This window comes from Heterocephalus glaber, unplaced genomic scaffold (assembly GCF_053883595.1).
Source record: "Heterocephalus glaber isolate CG9 unplaced genomic scaffold, H.glaber_assembly_v1.0 deba00001457, whole genome shotgun sequence".
NCBI classification, from domain to species: domain Eukaryota; kingdom Metazoa; phylum Chordata; class Mammalia; order Rodentia; family Bathyergidae; genus Heterocephalus; species Heterocephalus glaber.
In genome coordinates, this window is record NW_028258305.1 from 32,306,284 (window position 1) to 32,322,296 (window position 16,013).

General features: G+C 39.5%; 1 long non-coding RNA gene across 2 annotated transcripts in view; it reads left to right on the forward strand.

The window, feature by feature from the left end:
• The first annotated feature begins 299 nt into the window (after nucleotides 1–299).
• The window catches only part of LOC110347943 (uncharacterized), an 82,416-nt gene continuing 66,702 nt past the window's right edge, over nucleotides 300–16,013 (forward strand). For both annotated transcript variants that reach the window (XR_002392872.2, XR_002392873.2), the window contains exons 1-2: nucleotides 300–432; nucleotides 3,546–3,583. This is a non-coding gene — a long non-coding RNA (uncharacterized LOC110347943). The remainder of the gene's footprint in view (nucleotides 433–3,545; nucleotides 3,584–16,013) is intronic.

Here is a 16,013-nt window from a genome sequence, read left to right on the forward strand (position 1 = left end):
AATTTGAAGCAGGTGATATACAAGGATTGCTTTTTTCAACATCATAGCAGCCAAGAAATGCTGTTCTGAATAATCTTTATTTTTTCTCCCAAATAATTTATTAGAACTTTGTTAAAGCTGTAGACACAATCAGCCCTTGATCTATGGAGAAAACTGTGGGGTGAATTCTTTATAAATTTCACTTTCGGTAGTTTTGGATAACTTGGGGGTACAGCATCAGCTGCTAAAAATCAAACTTAGTGATGCCACAGGTGGCAATGGTTACATAATTTGTGGGCCTTCTCACAAGTTAAAATCCTGAGCCTCCTGTTCAAGGAATGATCTCTCTTATGTGCCTCCAGCAAGATGCCGTCTAGCATGCTGTGATGAACCCAGAAAGCCCTTACCATACCTGAGCAAATGCTGGGGTCATGCTCTTGAATCCCCAGAACTGTAAGTAAATAAAATTCTTTTCTTTATATTAAAAAAAGATAAGTGTTCGGAGTTTCAAAATGCCAACAACAGAGCCATGTGCGGCCATTTTGAGCCCAGCATCCTCTGCGCTTGCATAGGTTATGAACCTTTGAGGCTGACCAGGGGACATAGTCATGGAAGATTTCAGAAGCTTAAGAAAATTGACACTTCCTTAAGAGAAAGGGAGGATTGGTCTTGTTTTTACTAGGAGAGCTCTCCCAGAGGAAGGAAAAAGAAGGATAAGTGGGATAGAACTCACAAAGTTCTCTCTTATTAAAAAAAATAAATCCTTTTTCTCCCCCTGTATATCTTCTTGGGTGAGGCTGACCCTGGGAGTTCAGTGTGAGGGTGAGAGCAGTTTATCAGACCTTCTCACAGCCCAAGTGAACATGATCTCATCGGGTGGCTCTCGGTGGGTGGCAAGGACGGTAGACTAGTCCTTTTCGACTCTTGCACGAGGCAGCTATAAAAAGGAGTGACTGCCCTTCTGATGTAGTGCTGTGGGAAGAAGCCCCATAAGATTAGGAGCAGCAGCAAACGTGGGCTTGGGCCTGTGACAGGCGGGTCCAGTCTGGGGCACAAATGTATTCTGCCCTCTATGAAGGAAGCTAAGCTAGCGCCAAGGCCAAGGCTTCAAAGGAATAAAAAATGTGCTCCCGAGGAAAAAAGATTAAATATTTGAAGAACATAAATTCAAAATAAGAAAGAGAACTGAAATTATAAGCTTTTTGAGAGAAGCTGAAGCTAATGAGACAGAGTATGAATGTTAAATGATCCTAATGAATATTCTTAGAGAGATAAAGGAAGCTTTTGAAATTTTACAGCAGAAAAAGAAGAAGTAATTTAAAATTTGGGTAGGAAAATGTAACTTTTGAGAGTAGAAAAAGAGGAACAACTGGAAGGACAGTTGGAATTGTAGAATGGGTTCAGCTGAGTATAAATTAATAAAGTAAAAGGTTGGGTCACAAAACTTTTGGAAAATGTCATGAAGAGAAAACATCAGAAAAAGTTGGATCTAATGAAAAATATTGAGTCATGAAACAGAAATGTAAGTGTCAAATCTATAAAGTAGAACTCTCAGAAACTAAGAAAGGTGCAAACAGAAGGAAAATTATAAACAAGAATTTCCAAGGATTAAAGATATAAGAGCTCAGAATAAAAGCCTGATGGAATACTGAACAGGACAGGTAAAATAAATATCCAAACAGACTATAGTCAAATTTAAGGGCATAAAATCAAAGAGGAATTTTAAAGAGTTTCCAAAGAGAAAGAAAAGAGCCAGAGTAACATCAGATTTAAGCAGTTTTCCCAACAATAACATGAGATAATATCTTCAAAGCTTTTAAGGAAAAAAGCTTGGGCCTTAGAATTTTGTATCCAGATAAGTTATCATTTTAATGAAGAAACTCTCTGGCCTACAAAATTTATAAAAATTTTTCTCCTCAACAGCTCACGGTGAAAGGCTCCTGGGAGAAGAGCTCCACCAAAAAGAAAGATCAATGTCTTAGTCTGTCCAACCTTTTATAGCTAAGTGCCATAGAGCAGGGTTATAAACAATAGCCACAGATTTCTTACATTATGGAGGCCACATGTCCCAGATGAGGGTGCTGGTGAGATCAATTCTGAGGAGAGCCCTCTTCTGAGTTTCGTGGTGGGAGGGCTTAGCCAGCTCTCTGGGATTCCCTTTATAATGACACTAATCCAAGTCATGAGGACTCCACCCACCAGACCTAATCACCTCCCAAAGACTCCACCTTTTAAAACCATCACCCTAGTCTTGAGATTTCAACATATGGATTTTGGCAGGACACAAACATCCAATCCAGTGCAATTAATAGGGAAGAAGAATCAATATGGGAAATGAAACTTTTACAAAGAAGTTAACCAAATGTATAAGTGTCTGAAGAAGCAATGATTTTCAGGAAGATCTGCACTTTTGAAAATTAACTCTCTAGATGATACTACCGAATGCAAAGGTTAAAAAAAACTATATTCAATAAATGTAAACATACACAGGGTAAAATGACCAAGACAATAAATCTTAAAAAATTAGGAATAATCTACAGGAAAAAAATCAAAATGTGTAGCATTCATGTGGCCAAAGAAAATTGTATCTAAACAAGGATCTGCTCTGTCATGGAAAATAAAACATAGACTTAGAGAGAAATATACCTGGGTCCAAAGAGTGATGTGTCATTTATTGCATGACAGTAAGCAAATAACTTCTGTCAATCTTGGTTTTACATTTATAACACTGGGATGACAATTTCTGTCACAGAGGATTTAAGTAGAGTTGAACTAAGACACTGTTCATATTGGGCTTAATGCAATACCAGGAAATAGTCAATGCTCAATAAAGACAGCTGGTTCAGCCTAACTTCTGATTCATGCTACTAACCTAGCCCTGCCCTGTTTTTGGCAGCAAGGACACTTTTCTCCTTAAAACACCTTGGCTCCAACACTTAGCGTAACTACCTCTCAGCTTCTTTAATTGTACCATGGGACTACAAATGGCACTACTTCAGTAAATTATTGTGAAAATTAAGTAAATTAATCTATGTGAAGTACTGAGGATCTATTAAGTCTTTAAATGTTAATTACTATAATGATTTTTATGCTTAGTCTTATGCCAAAACTCCCAGAACATATCATCTTCTCCTTAGAAAATCTCCTCAATATGGTTACAGTATGGAGGTAGCCAGTCTTAAAACATGAAAGACACAATGCCAGTGAGCTTTCCAGGAGCACCAGCAAGGGTGTTCTCTTTGATATAGAAGTTGTTCATCAAAGAAACAGCTGCAAAATCTGCTTGTGTGTAGAAGCATTCTTGGTCTTGAACTTTGACGTATACTGTGTTGGACTGAAAAGTAAAACAGCTTCATGAAAATGGTTACCCTTTGGTGATTACTTACAAATCCTGTGATGTCTGCCTTGTATATACACAATAGCATTCTAGGATTCTCAGTGATTGCTTACTTTGGTGAAATAATATTGGGTATATATGATATTTACATTCTGCTCCTCCTTCGTGGGTTAAAAATGTTTGTATTGATTGACCAGCAGTTAACATGTGCTCTACTTTCTTTTCACAGGATCAGCCAATCCACATCTCTTCTCCTGAAGACACAAGGTATAACCTAATAACTAATGTGGTTGTAGTTAATATAGTCTGATCTAATTTTATGTCCCATTTACTGATTGGTCAAGTCATTTAACATACATCTGTTTCCTCCTACTGTATCCTGTACTCTGATGCTATTGGAAGAATTTAACTCATAACATTATTATGAAGATTAAATGAGATTAGTCACTTAAAATTCCAGAAGCAGAGTAAATGTTCAGTAACTGTAAATGTTGATGGCAGTTAAAATGATACTTATGGTCATGAGCTGGGGGTAGGACGTGGTCTATGGCTGCAGGGACATTTCTGCTCTGTCCTCCCTCCTCTTCCTGAGAGTTAAGAAAAAGTTACTAAATTGAGCCTAATTATCTTAATCTAGTAATTGAACAATCCAAATAGGAATATAATGTTTCTTGTTTGCTTTTTCTTCTAATAACGATTCACACAAGTGATTTCAGTTTCATACCGCTAAGTGATTAGGGCAGGCATTTTTTGCTCGTTTGTTTGCTGTTAGATGGGATGAGATATCTTTTGCAAGGACACAATATACAGGAAGATTGAAGGTCATACCCAAATGAGACCTGGAAAATACCTTTTCCCTGTGATTTCCTTGACAAGATGTGGCTCCATGCCAATTTTCATGCAAGATTTATAAAATTGTCACAGAGATTCATGCATATTCTAGCAGAAGATACTAATGTGGTTCTTACGATGAATTCCTCTGTAACCTTCAGGCTGTGATAGACTAGAAACCAATGCCTGACAAGAAACTCCCAAGAAGATATGGAGACAGAGTAACATGTCACTAAAAGTGAAGTTGCAGATTCATTTTGGTGTGCTCCTTAGCACTTTATTGTATGGAAGTGACTCTGAATAGTGAAAGAGTACTCAATGTGTTTGGCTGGAGGCAATTTAAGGAAGACTCAATGTATGAAAAATAATGGGGGACAAAAATTCCTAGGTAAGAAACAGAGCTCAAAATAACTAGTTGCATCAGTGCAGAATTCTTAGATAGGAAGGTGCATGACAACAGGCCTGATGGCTAAGAATTGACAAGGAAACAAGACTGGAGGTCCTCATGACATGTTCTCAGGGAGAAAAAGGGCTATTACTAACTAAAATGACTGACATATGATTGCTGGTGATATTCAACACTCCCTGATAATTAGTGCATGACTGTTAACTAATTTATTCTAGAGAACCTTATGAGTCATTTTCAAATATCATCATTTCATAGACAAGGGAACCGAGACACAGAAGGTTATATGACTTTCCAAACTTTCATATCTTAGAAATGACAGTGTTAGGATTTGAGCCCAGGAAATCTGGTTCTGCAGCTGGGAGAGTGCAAGCCATCATTCAAAACTGAGAGCAAGGGATATTGGAGTAAAAGAAGTCAGAGCCTTTGTCCTCAACCACTATGCTACACTGTATCCAGCTGCTATAACATAAATGGGCCTATTTTGTAAGTCCCCTGAAAGAAATGAATGTCCTGTGAAAGATTTTATAATATCTGAGACATAGGAGCACGTAGGTTTGTTTTGAATTCCCAGTAGTGTTATCATATGCCCTAGTTCGTCCAAGATAACCCTGGTTTATGTTTCCTGTCAAGGTGTAATCAATAATAGCAGTCTGAAAAGTGTCCCAGTTTGGAAGATAAAGTAATCGTCACCCCACATAGACAGCCAAATGGTTAATCCCTGGGTAGGACTAAACCCTCTTGAAAGCCCTTGAAGTGCTATATTAATGATTTCTTATACACACAAGAGATGGATGGGGTTGAGGAGAACTTGCTCAGTAGTAGGAATACTAAGGAAATAACATCCCTCACACCAAAGAAAAAACAAAACAAAAGAGAAACAAAACCAGAAAATAGTAGGATCAGCAAAGTAGGCAGCATAATTAGATTTAGTAAATGCTACTCCAAAGAGGCCATTTTCATTGAGTTTACTCTGCCAAAGTCACAGCTAAGATAAAAGACTGGTTTCCTCAGAGAAAATCTGAGGTAAAGTCCAATTATGTCTGGGTTGTTTTAATATCCATCCAGGCATTAGAACCCAGCCCTAAATATTAGGAATTGGAAGATGTAGAGTGGCATTAATTTATTAGAGTCTGTTCACCGCTTACTGAGTGAACTTGAATCCATTCTGCCAAAATCAGTATGTTAACTCTCAGAGAGAGTTCACGTGTGGGTTTGGTCATACAAGAATGAGTGCATAGCAGCTATTAAATTAATGAATTGATGACTAAGTTACCTCCTGTGGGGGAAGTAGTTCTTCTTTAGTTATATCAGTCCTCTGGGTTTTTCCTGAAATACATGTTGGGCCTTGCCTTTTCATACTTAAAACAGCTGTAAATGCATTGTTGAAGATGCAGAGCCCTCTTCTATATCAAGGAACCATGCCATAATGCATAAACCTCAACTTTTCTTACCCAGTCCCTTGCATGCTAGACCTGAGGAAGCAGGAAGCCACAGACTTCCTCTATAATTTTGCCCCAGTGGATGTAGCAGCACTGTTTGCAAGATATGAAGATACAAAATGTAAGAACTGTAGTTAGTAGAGCATTTTTGGGTGAATTCATTCTCTTGACCAAGTAAATTTACCATGATATCCTAGAGCCAGAGCAGGAAGCCCGTGTCCTTTGGATGTCTTTGAGAAGACAAAGAGAGAGGGAATTTCGGATGGACCTCTGTGTTGTCTTCATGTGAAACTTCACCAAAATAGATTTTCTATAAATGTTCTACTATGTCCTGAAATTATAAAAAATACTATACTCAGTGAGATATAAAGCATTAAGGTTTGATCAGAAAAATTGGGTTCCCAGTGTTGATACAGCAGGATGGAGGTTTTTATTGCAAGGGAAAGGCATCAACTTTTGATAAGTGACAAATCTGTTAGAATTCATTCCTTTACAATTACCAGGTAGGAAATTTCTTAGAAAGCTGTAGAAACCTGGTCAAGTACTCCTACTTATTTTTCGCTAAATTTGATTACAATTTTTTCCCCCCTCTAACTTTCTGCTAGTAAGGTTGGGGCTGAGATAAAAGGATTTTTGTGCTATTAATGTACACCATAGTCTAGTTTCAAGAATACTAGAAATCATTGCTCTTATACTGGCTCAAACTTACAAACCAGAATCCTCCAGGGAACTTTCATTTGAGTGGTGCTGTTTTCAAGCCCATTATTTCATCTACCATTTCCAGTAGAATTGTATCTTCCCATTAAAATTTTTTTGTAGATTATCGTTATGACAACTTTATAGAAAACCAGATACAGAGGCTACCTGAACTGTTCTTATAAATCAAATGTCTCTTTCTAACAACACGCCATTTATTTTTCTTCTCTTCCTCTTCCCCAACTTCAAAGGCTTTCAGGTCCCATTCCCACGTGGGACTGTGCTAGGTTGGACAAACAACTTGATATAAACAAGTCCTGCCTTCTGGGACTGCTTTCTCTTTTGGTAGGGAGAATCTAGTGGTGATAACAAACAATCCCTGAATCTCAGTCGGTGGACACAATGGAAGATCATTTCTCATTCATTTTATAGTTCAGCAAGGTTAGCAGGGGCTGTGGTTCATATAGCCATTTAGGGTCACATGCTCCATCTAACTGGTTTTAGTGCTTTCTCCACCCGTCAGGATCTCCAAGGGCTCCATTATAACTTTTAACTCCAGTCAGCAGAAGGGGAAAAGCAATAGGAAAGGAGCACAGAGGAGCATTTTGGAGATTGGATCTGAAATTTATGGTTTCACCAAACTGTAATAGGCTTGCAAGCTTGGTTTCCCTGTGAACCATGCAGGAAAAATAAAAAAATGAAACAGCCTTTTGTGAACATGTATCAATCTTCCTTGTATTATCATTGGATACATAATCTTGCCTTAAATAATACAGTTACCTGTATTACCTTTTTTTGAATCTAGATATTGTTCCATGGTAAAGTTGGTGCACATGTTAGTTTTGTTACTGTAACAAATAGCTCAGATAAATCACAAAGAGAATGGGTTTATTTTGACTCCCATATTTGGAGGTTTCAGTCCATCACCAGCTGGCATGTTTATTTTTGAACCTGTAGTGAAGTGACACTTCATAGTGGGAATTGTGTGGAACAGTGCACTACCCACCTCAAGACAAAGAAATGAAAGAGAGAAAGAGGGAGATACTGGAGTCCCGCAATCCCTTTTGCGGGAACCTCTAATGACCTAAGAGCTCTTTAAGGTTCTATCAGCTCCTCATAGCACTATGGGATGGGCATCAAGCCTTTGACATATGGGCCGTCAGAAGGCATTTCAGATTCAGACTACAGTGTGCTCTTAAAAGACTTCATGGTCTTGGGCTGGGGATTTAGCTCAGTGGTTTCGCCGCCTGCTACGCAAGCTCAAGGACCTGAGTTCCATCCCCGGTATCAAAAAAAAAAAACAAACAAAAAACCCCTCCATGGTCTAGTTTCAAAAGTACTTGAACTAATTACTCCTACCTTTACTCAGTATTGCCTCTTATCTCTCTTGCTGGTAGACATACAACATACCTGGGATTTGGCCAACCAACAAGAATACTTACAGACTGACTCTTTGAAGCCAAATATTTATTCTGTTATGGTAGATGAGAAAAGAACTCAGAGTAGTAGATTTGCATACTGCCTCTGGGATTTGGAGGGCTTTTTTTTTTAATATCTGAAAACTCTATATAGCTTATAATGAGGTAATTATAAATTGTTTGATAGAATTATGTCTAAAAGGTGGAGCTTTATTTGCCTTCTTTTGAGTGTGAGTTGGATTTAGTGACATAAAGGGAAAAAAAGCAATTTTTCAGTGGGAGAAATCTAGCAGACACCATCTTAACCAGGTGAACAGGATAACAGCACCGAAAATGTCATACTGATAGCATGTGTTTCCTGAAATGATGGGATGAGAGAGAACTATTGTATCTGCAGTATTCTTCTCTTAAACTTGCAACACTAGTAAAATCATGAGAAATGCTAGACAAATCCCAACTACGAGACATTCTATAAAACCTGACCAATATTCCTCAAAGGGACAAAGCTATGAACGACCTGCTGTTGAGGCTGTCACTTCCTGGTTCTTTTCGTGTTCGTTGTTGTCCATTTCCCACCCCTAACCCCCACCTCACCACATCTGGGTGACACTGAAGCAGAAGGAATGTCTCTTTCACTTCCTGGTGAAGACCTCACAATGCTTAGCTGGAGCCAGGGCTTTGGCCCTTCAGCAGTTAGTTGGATCTGAGTGTTGTCTTTCCCTTCTCCTCTCCAATCAGGACTGCACAGGTTGTTAGAGGAGCTGAATTGAGGCCACAGCTGGTCTCCAAACTCTCCTCCCCAATCCCGAGTTGTTGAAAGAAGCTCTGAACTCAGAGCTTTTGCTAATTTATGTGTATCTACCAATGCTTGTCTTCTTGACAGCATATTAGTTGATAGTTTCCCATATAATTATTTTATTATTATTTTACATGATAATCTTCACACTCATACAGATATCACTGTTCTCTACCGGAGGGAAGTAGTGGAGGAAGCCTCTCCAAGTTAAATGCTGAGTAGAAAGGAAACAATCTATTCTAATAAAATGGAGGCTAATTTTTCTTTTGCCTCTGAGTTGAGTGTTCAGCTTGAGTTAATTTCTTGCTAGTATCAATTGATGTAGTATCTTGAGCATTTCATTGGCACAAGTGTAAGTGGAAGCAAAGCAAATGAAAGAAATTAAACAAAGCATAACCAAGTTATCTGTTTCAGGTACTTTAATGAAACTGTCTAATATATGTAAGTTGGAATTAAGCTCTGAGCAGTAGTGAGATATATACATTCCACTTCTTAGAATTATTTAGCAAAACACAAAGTGAAGTGAAGGAAAAGACCATGCTCTTAAGTGAAATAAATAGGATGCATATGTGTAAATACCGAATTGTTTCTCTGGTGTGAGAAACAAAGTGTAAATGAGAACCAAAATGTATAATAGATATTGTGAAACAGGAAGAAAATGTTCAAAGAGGAAGGGAAACTAGGGAGGGGAGTAGGGGAAGGGAAAGAAGGGAAAGGAAAAATGAAAAAAGAAGGAAAAAACAAAGCTTATTTGAATAGAGAGGGATGGAAGGGTTTCTGAAGGGGGGGAGGGCAGAGGAATGGGAAAAAAGAACCAAGATATATCACGTACAGGTACAAATTCCCAAGGATGAATGTGATCATACTGTATAACTAAAATGTACCAATAAGCTTAAAGTCATTGAGGTACATAATATATACAAAATGTATAGCGCATATGAAGGTGTAATGGTGAACAGATAGGGCATATTCAGGGAACTCTAAAGAGCTTCTCCCAGTTGTTAGAAGGACAAAGTCCAGGAGTGAAGGTAGAAAAGTGGCAGGAAGTACTGCTCAAGAGGTAAGCAGAGAGGAGATTGTGAAGTACCGGTTAGAATGGATTATGTCCTCAGCCACAATGTTAGGCACTGTGTGTAGACTGTGGTTGGCTCTTAAAGAACTGTGATCAAGTTCAGAAAGGAAAGCAGCATACATGAAACAATTAGGATACATTTAGGATATTAATGATGCATTGCTACCTCTAAGGGCAGTGAGAATCAAGGAAGGTACAGAAATCAATGTAGTCTGGGATAATCAAAGATTAAAGAGGAGTTGAGCTCTCCCTTGAATGGAAAGGTTTAAATCAATAGTTCTTAACTGGGACATGTACTTCCCCCTAGTGGGCATTTGGAGATGTATAGATTTATTTTTAAACAATAGGGAGGAGGGAGGTTTACTGCAGGCTTTCATTGAGCTAGGGTTGCTACATCCCTTACAGTTCTCAATGAGAAATTGTCCTTTTCAAAAGTCTAATAATACCCCAATTCAGCAGCACTAATTAGATAGGCAGAGGACAGAGAGCAGATTCCAGATGGTGAGAACAAAACAAACAGAAGAATTATAGATACACACATGACTTTTAGTCATTAATACGATTTAATTTGATGATACCAAAATAGATTTTACTCCATTTTGAAATTTATTAACTTCCTCAATTTCTTTAATAAATGAGATGATTAAATAGGCCTTTTGGGACAGGATTGCAATCTTAAGTACGATGAGGGGTTAGAGGGCACATACACAAGCTTGGCGTTTAGCCGGAACCCAAGGCTGTGAGGGCATTTGGTGGGTGTGGCGGCTCCACACCTGGGGTGTCTTGTTCTCTTGCCTCTCCTGCTTTTGGCCATCTGCCTTGAGGTGAGTCAAACTGTGTTAGCTTCCACTGTTCTGCAGTTTTTGACCTTACAGCTTCTCCCTGTTGTTTGTTTCTGTTTGCTCCCATCTCTTGACAGTGTCGCTTTCTCCTCTCCAACTGTTGAGCCTTTAAGCTTTGGAATCAAAGTGCCTGAGATTTTGCATCTGCCCAGTTTGGCTAATGGGCACCTTTCTCTACAGTACAAAGCCCTGGTGGCTGCTTAGCTTGTGGGCCATGGGCTGACTTGTGGCTTGTTTACCCTAGAACCTTGAGTGAGCTCACCCCTCATCAATGAGCTGTGGACAGAATGACATGGTCACAAGCACAGAGAAGGAGGAACCTGCAGAGAAACTGGGTCATAGCACAACAAGAGTAATAGCTTTCCAACAATGACGAAAATAAGAAATTCAACAGAAGTAGAATTTCAGGATCTGCTTCTCACAGTCATAGTAAAGAAAATCAGAAGCCAACTTTGATGAGCATACAGTGTGGAATATACCACTACCTTTCGAATTTTGGATTTCGATCGCTTTTGAATTCAGGGGTATTATAGTCAAATAGAAAGGTCAAAGGTCTTACTTCAAACTCAGCCCCTATACAATTGCACTCAGATTTCTCCAAGCATTAAATCATCCTTCAAGTTTCCCCATTTCTAGCCATAGTAAGAGATTTTATAGGAAGTATAGAGGTAATTGTTAAGGGAAATATATCACGGCTGTGATCTGCAGATCTGCCTTACTTGTTAGAATGCCCTGGGATCAACACTGATGTATAGAAATATATTGGTAACCTGATGGCCTGCCAGGAAAATTGGGACCAGGAATGTTTTTCATGTTGGAAAGCCCTGTGTTTTGTAAACATTTGCATTAGAATGTACATAGGTAGAGCATATGAAATCAAGGTTTCAGTAGTCTTCACCAGTCCAGAAGGTACTTACTGAAGAAGCAGCCATAGATGGGGACCAGCTAATGGGAGACAGAGAGGAGGTGTTACTGTGCAGAAGTGTGGGATGATGAAGTCAAGGTCAGATGGGCAGCATTTTGTTTGGCTTATAATTTTAAATGTGCACATTTCATGTTTTAAAGGTGATCATGCTGTCAACCACTGCTTGACACCTATAGTCACACAGGTGCTGTCTCTTTCACCTGCAGGTAGGACTTGCCTTGTGGGAAAAATAAATGTGCACTTAGAAGTCTAATTAAAACACACACTGTCAGCAACACCGTACTGAAAGCCCCATTAAGCGTCTTATGAATGCCCAAGTGCACCCCTGCCCATGTTTGGAGTGACACATTTTGGCTGTGCTGCTGACAATTAGGATCAGACCCAGGACAATGGAGAATATGCACTGCATCCCATATGGCCAAGTCTGTAGGTAGATTGTTCCCCTGGTGGCTGAAACTCAATGAAAAAGCTCTGGGTAGGAATTAGATGAAAATGGTGGAGAATACAAATTTACACACTATGGATGGTTCTACAGCATGTATGGCCACATTATGGATCGGATTCAACTGTCAGATGGTTATGTTTTATTCATGATCAAATTCAGGGTAAAGATAACAGATGGCAAAGGCATATTCATGGTCAAATCATAGTTGTTAGATTAATTATAAATCTACATAAGAATTGGATAATAATAATTCAGACTGCTCTCAAAAGGATACTCTGTAGATCATCTAATCAATTGTATTTTAAAAATAGGATGCATAGGTTATTAAGTGCCATTAAACATTTTATGTTGCCATAAGTTATTTTCCAAAAAGACACTCTAGTAACATAAACAATTTTTTTGTTTTAATAACCTGTGGGTTATTTTATATAGCTGGTAGTAACAGTGCCATTCCTTTAAAGAGATTGCAGATGATTTATACTTAACCAGAATGCCAAGGGATCAATAAAGCTCTGTTAGACAATAAAAATATTTTTGTCTGCACCACCCCAACTCATCATGTATAAAAAGGCTCTCTGAACCTAGAGTCTACCCCAAACAGTCATCCACATCCCTGTGCATGACTCATTTTCTTATTATACCTCCACACCCCTCTTGATTATCACACACATGGGTGACCTGTAGGGATTGTAGCACTGAGCTTTCCTGTTCTCTGGAGCCCAGCTGGCTGGCTCCCTGGGGTCTCGTCCTGAAGAATCTCCTAGGTTGGCTGCCTCCTTGTCAAAGGCTACTGGTGTTGGTAGGGGGTCCTCTACCCAAACCTATCCCTCTGGGATCTGGAAACCTGATGAATGGATGGATGAGGTTTTCTATTATTAACTCTGAGGTTCTACATTACAGATTGTGGTTTTCATATACCTTATCCACATCTTTGTAAATAGTTCTTTTTTTAATCAAATTCTCCTCAAAACCCACTTTGAGTGATGCTTTTTTTTTTGGATAGGATCCAGATGGAATCCTTTAGAATTATAGGATCAAAGAACATTTCAGGGGCAATGGAACATGGAGATGATCTATTTAATCCTTCTCATTTTACTGATAAGGAAACTGAATCAGAGAGATATTAAGAGATGTGTCCAGTCACTAGCTACTATGTGACAGTCTGGGCATGGGATTCCAGATTTCCTGTACCTCTTTAGTGAATTTTCAACATCAAAATCCTTCTGAGCAGGTCTGGGAATCACAGAAGTTATTCAGTGAAGATATCTGTGTGGGACAATTAGCCCTGAGGTTGGCTAGTAGTGAGCTTTTCTATCGATAATGGCTTCTGAGTAGGATATTACCAGCAGCTCTAAGAAGTTAATCAGTAAAGAGGCTGGATTTTATAAAATTCAAAAATCCATTTAATATTTTTGGAGCAGTTTTCAAAAACCTTGGCTAAGTTACCAGAGTCACTAAGGAGAATGAAGTCGAGCTGTTCGTGCTCAGTACCCAGGGCTTCTCCATGGACAGGTTGGAGGGATGGGCAGGGGTGTGATTGCAATTAAATGAGACAGGTGTCAGTTTACAGGCATGAAGGAACAGAGGCTAGGATAAGATAATTGCCAGGCACTGAATGCCTGTGTGCCAGGAATAACCCCGAGGGCTATCTGTTCATTATTTTATGTAATCCCAAGCATAAGCCTTATTTCATGGATGAGCACATTTAAATAAAGAAGTTATACCTGTAGTGAGGGGGGACAAGCCTCAGAAGAGATCTAGAGTTTAATACACATTGAGAGCACACCAGTGACAGCAAAGAATATAAAGTGTTTATCGTCCATCACTGAGTCAGATACTGGAGATAGACAAGAAACAAAGAACAAGAAATAAGCACCATGAACTGGAGAGGCCTAGCTGCTGCCATAGCGTTTGTACCCCTGGGCTGTGGGGTGGAGGGCATAGGAAAGGAACTGCAGGACTAGAATGTAGTTTGGAAGGAGTTCTGATCTGAAGAACAGGATACTGTGGGGGTGCAGGGGAAGGGCAAATAAGGGAAATGTGCTTCAGGAAGAGCGAGCAGTGTGTGAAAAGACCTCTTGGTAAAAGAACTCAAGGCAAATGAGTTCACCGGGGCTGATGTGAGAGGGTAGAGGGAGGTGGAAGGATCGACATGGGAAGGCTGTCAGGGACAATATACATGAAGCCAGTGGGTCTTGCTAAGGAATTGGGATTTTTTTTTTCCTTCAGAGCATGAGAAAGATCCTGGGGGCTTTAAATAAGGAGATGACATGACCAGGTTTCCAGGGGTCACAGCTCCTTGGACAGAGACTGTTCTCAGCCCTGGTTTTCTTGGATGCATGAGAAGATGAAGCGCTGTTTAGGTGATGAGGCAGCATGTATGGGACTGAGCTCCGAGGGGCTCAGGGTGTTCGTGGTTCTTGACTGAGAACCAAAGGACCCCAGTGGTCTGTCGCTGACAGCGTTTCTTGCTTGCTAGTCTGTTTGGCTGTCTACCTAGCCCCAAGTAGTGTATGTTTACTTTTTGTTATCTTGCTCCTTTTTTTTTGTACGGGGGATCGCACTTGGGTCCTTGCGCTTGCGTAGCAGGCGGCGAAACCACTGAGCTAAATCCCCAGCCCTCTTGTTCTTTTTAGATTTTTGTCCTGCTTTATTTATTTAACACACATTTTATATGCATATGGGAATATCACACATTGCTCCATCAAAATCTATAATTATGTTTTAATTAAAAAGAAATAGACGGCCAGGGATTTAGCTCAGTGGTTTCGCTGCCTGCTGCTCAAGCACAAGGACCCGAGTTCGATCCCCGGCACACACACAAAAAAAGAAATAGAAAAAATAAAAAGAATTACAACCAAATAATATCTTTTTTTCATTTCCTTTAGACTGTTAATATGTAGATTACTTTGATTATATATTTCTGCTGGTTTGTATTCCTGGAATAAACTCCATTGCTAATGATGTATGGCCATTGTTACATATTGCCGAATTCTATTTGAAGTCCAAAGGAAGACCTGAATAAACACTAGTCTTAATCTACTTCACCTGCTTTTACCATCCACTTCCAATCATCTCTATTCCTTAATCCATAGATATCTTCAAACCCTATCTTCAGGTTGGTGGGTTTAAGACTTGTTCTTCATCTCCATAGGCTTTGTTTTCTTATGAATGAGCTCTTTCTCTCTCTCACTTTGCACAATTCATGGTTTCAGGGATTGGCATGCTGTATGACAGGCAAAACTAGCCTGGTTTGGTGACAGTTTGGAGAGTCAGACATGAGAAAAGTCCCCATGAGACTTGTGTCTGCAGCTCACCCCCACTTCCTGGCATGGAGAGCCCATGGAGGAGTTTGAGCAGTTGCCTGGACTCTTTGCCTCAGAGTTTGTCTGCAAGACTTTCCTCAGCTCCACACAGACCTTCAGTGCACAATTTCACTTTGGCAAGAAGGAAACAGTTTCGGAATTTGGAAAATGTCTTATTTGATGAGTAACTTTGGCACAAGTGCCTAGATTCTCGTCCTATTGCTTTTTCCCTCTGGTTTGGTCTTTGTTTTGTGTCTGAGGGGCCTGTTTCAGGATGTCCAGTGTCAGGGAAAGTTTTAGGAATTGCTGTTTATGGCAGTTCTCTTGGGTTCGAGATGTGTTTCTAGCTGGAGTACAAGTAAATAAGTATATTCTTCTGACCATGTCTACATTCTGAAGTCATGGGCAATGTTAATTCTGTTCACACATGCAGCACGCTGCCTTATATTCTCCAAAACTGGGTAATGTTCAGTTACCGCCAGGCCCCAGTACTTGGAATCAGGAGAGAAATAGCCTAAA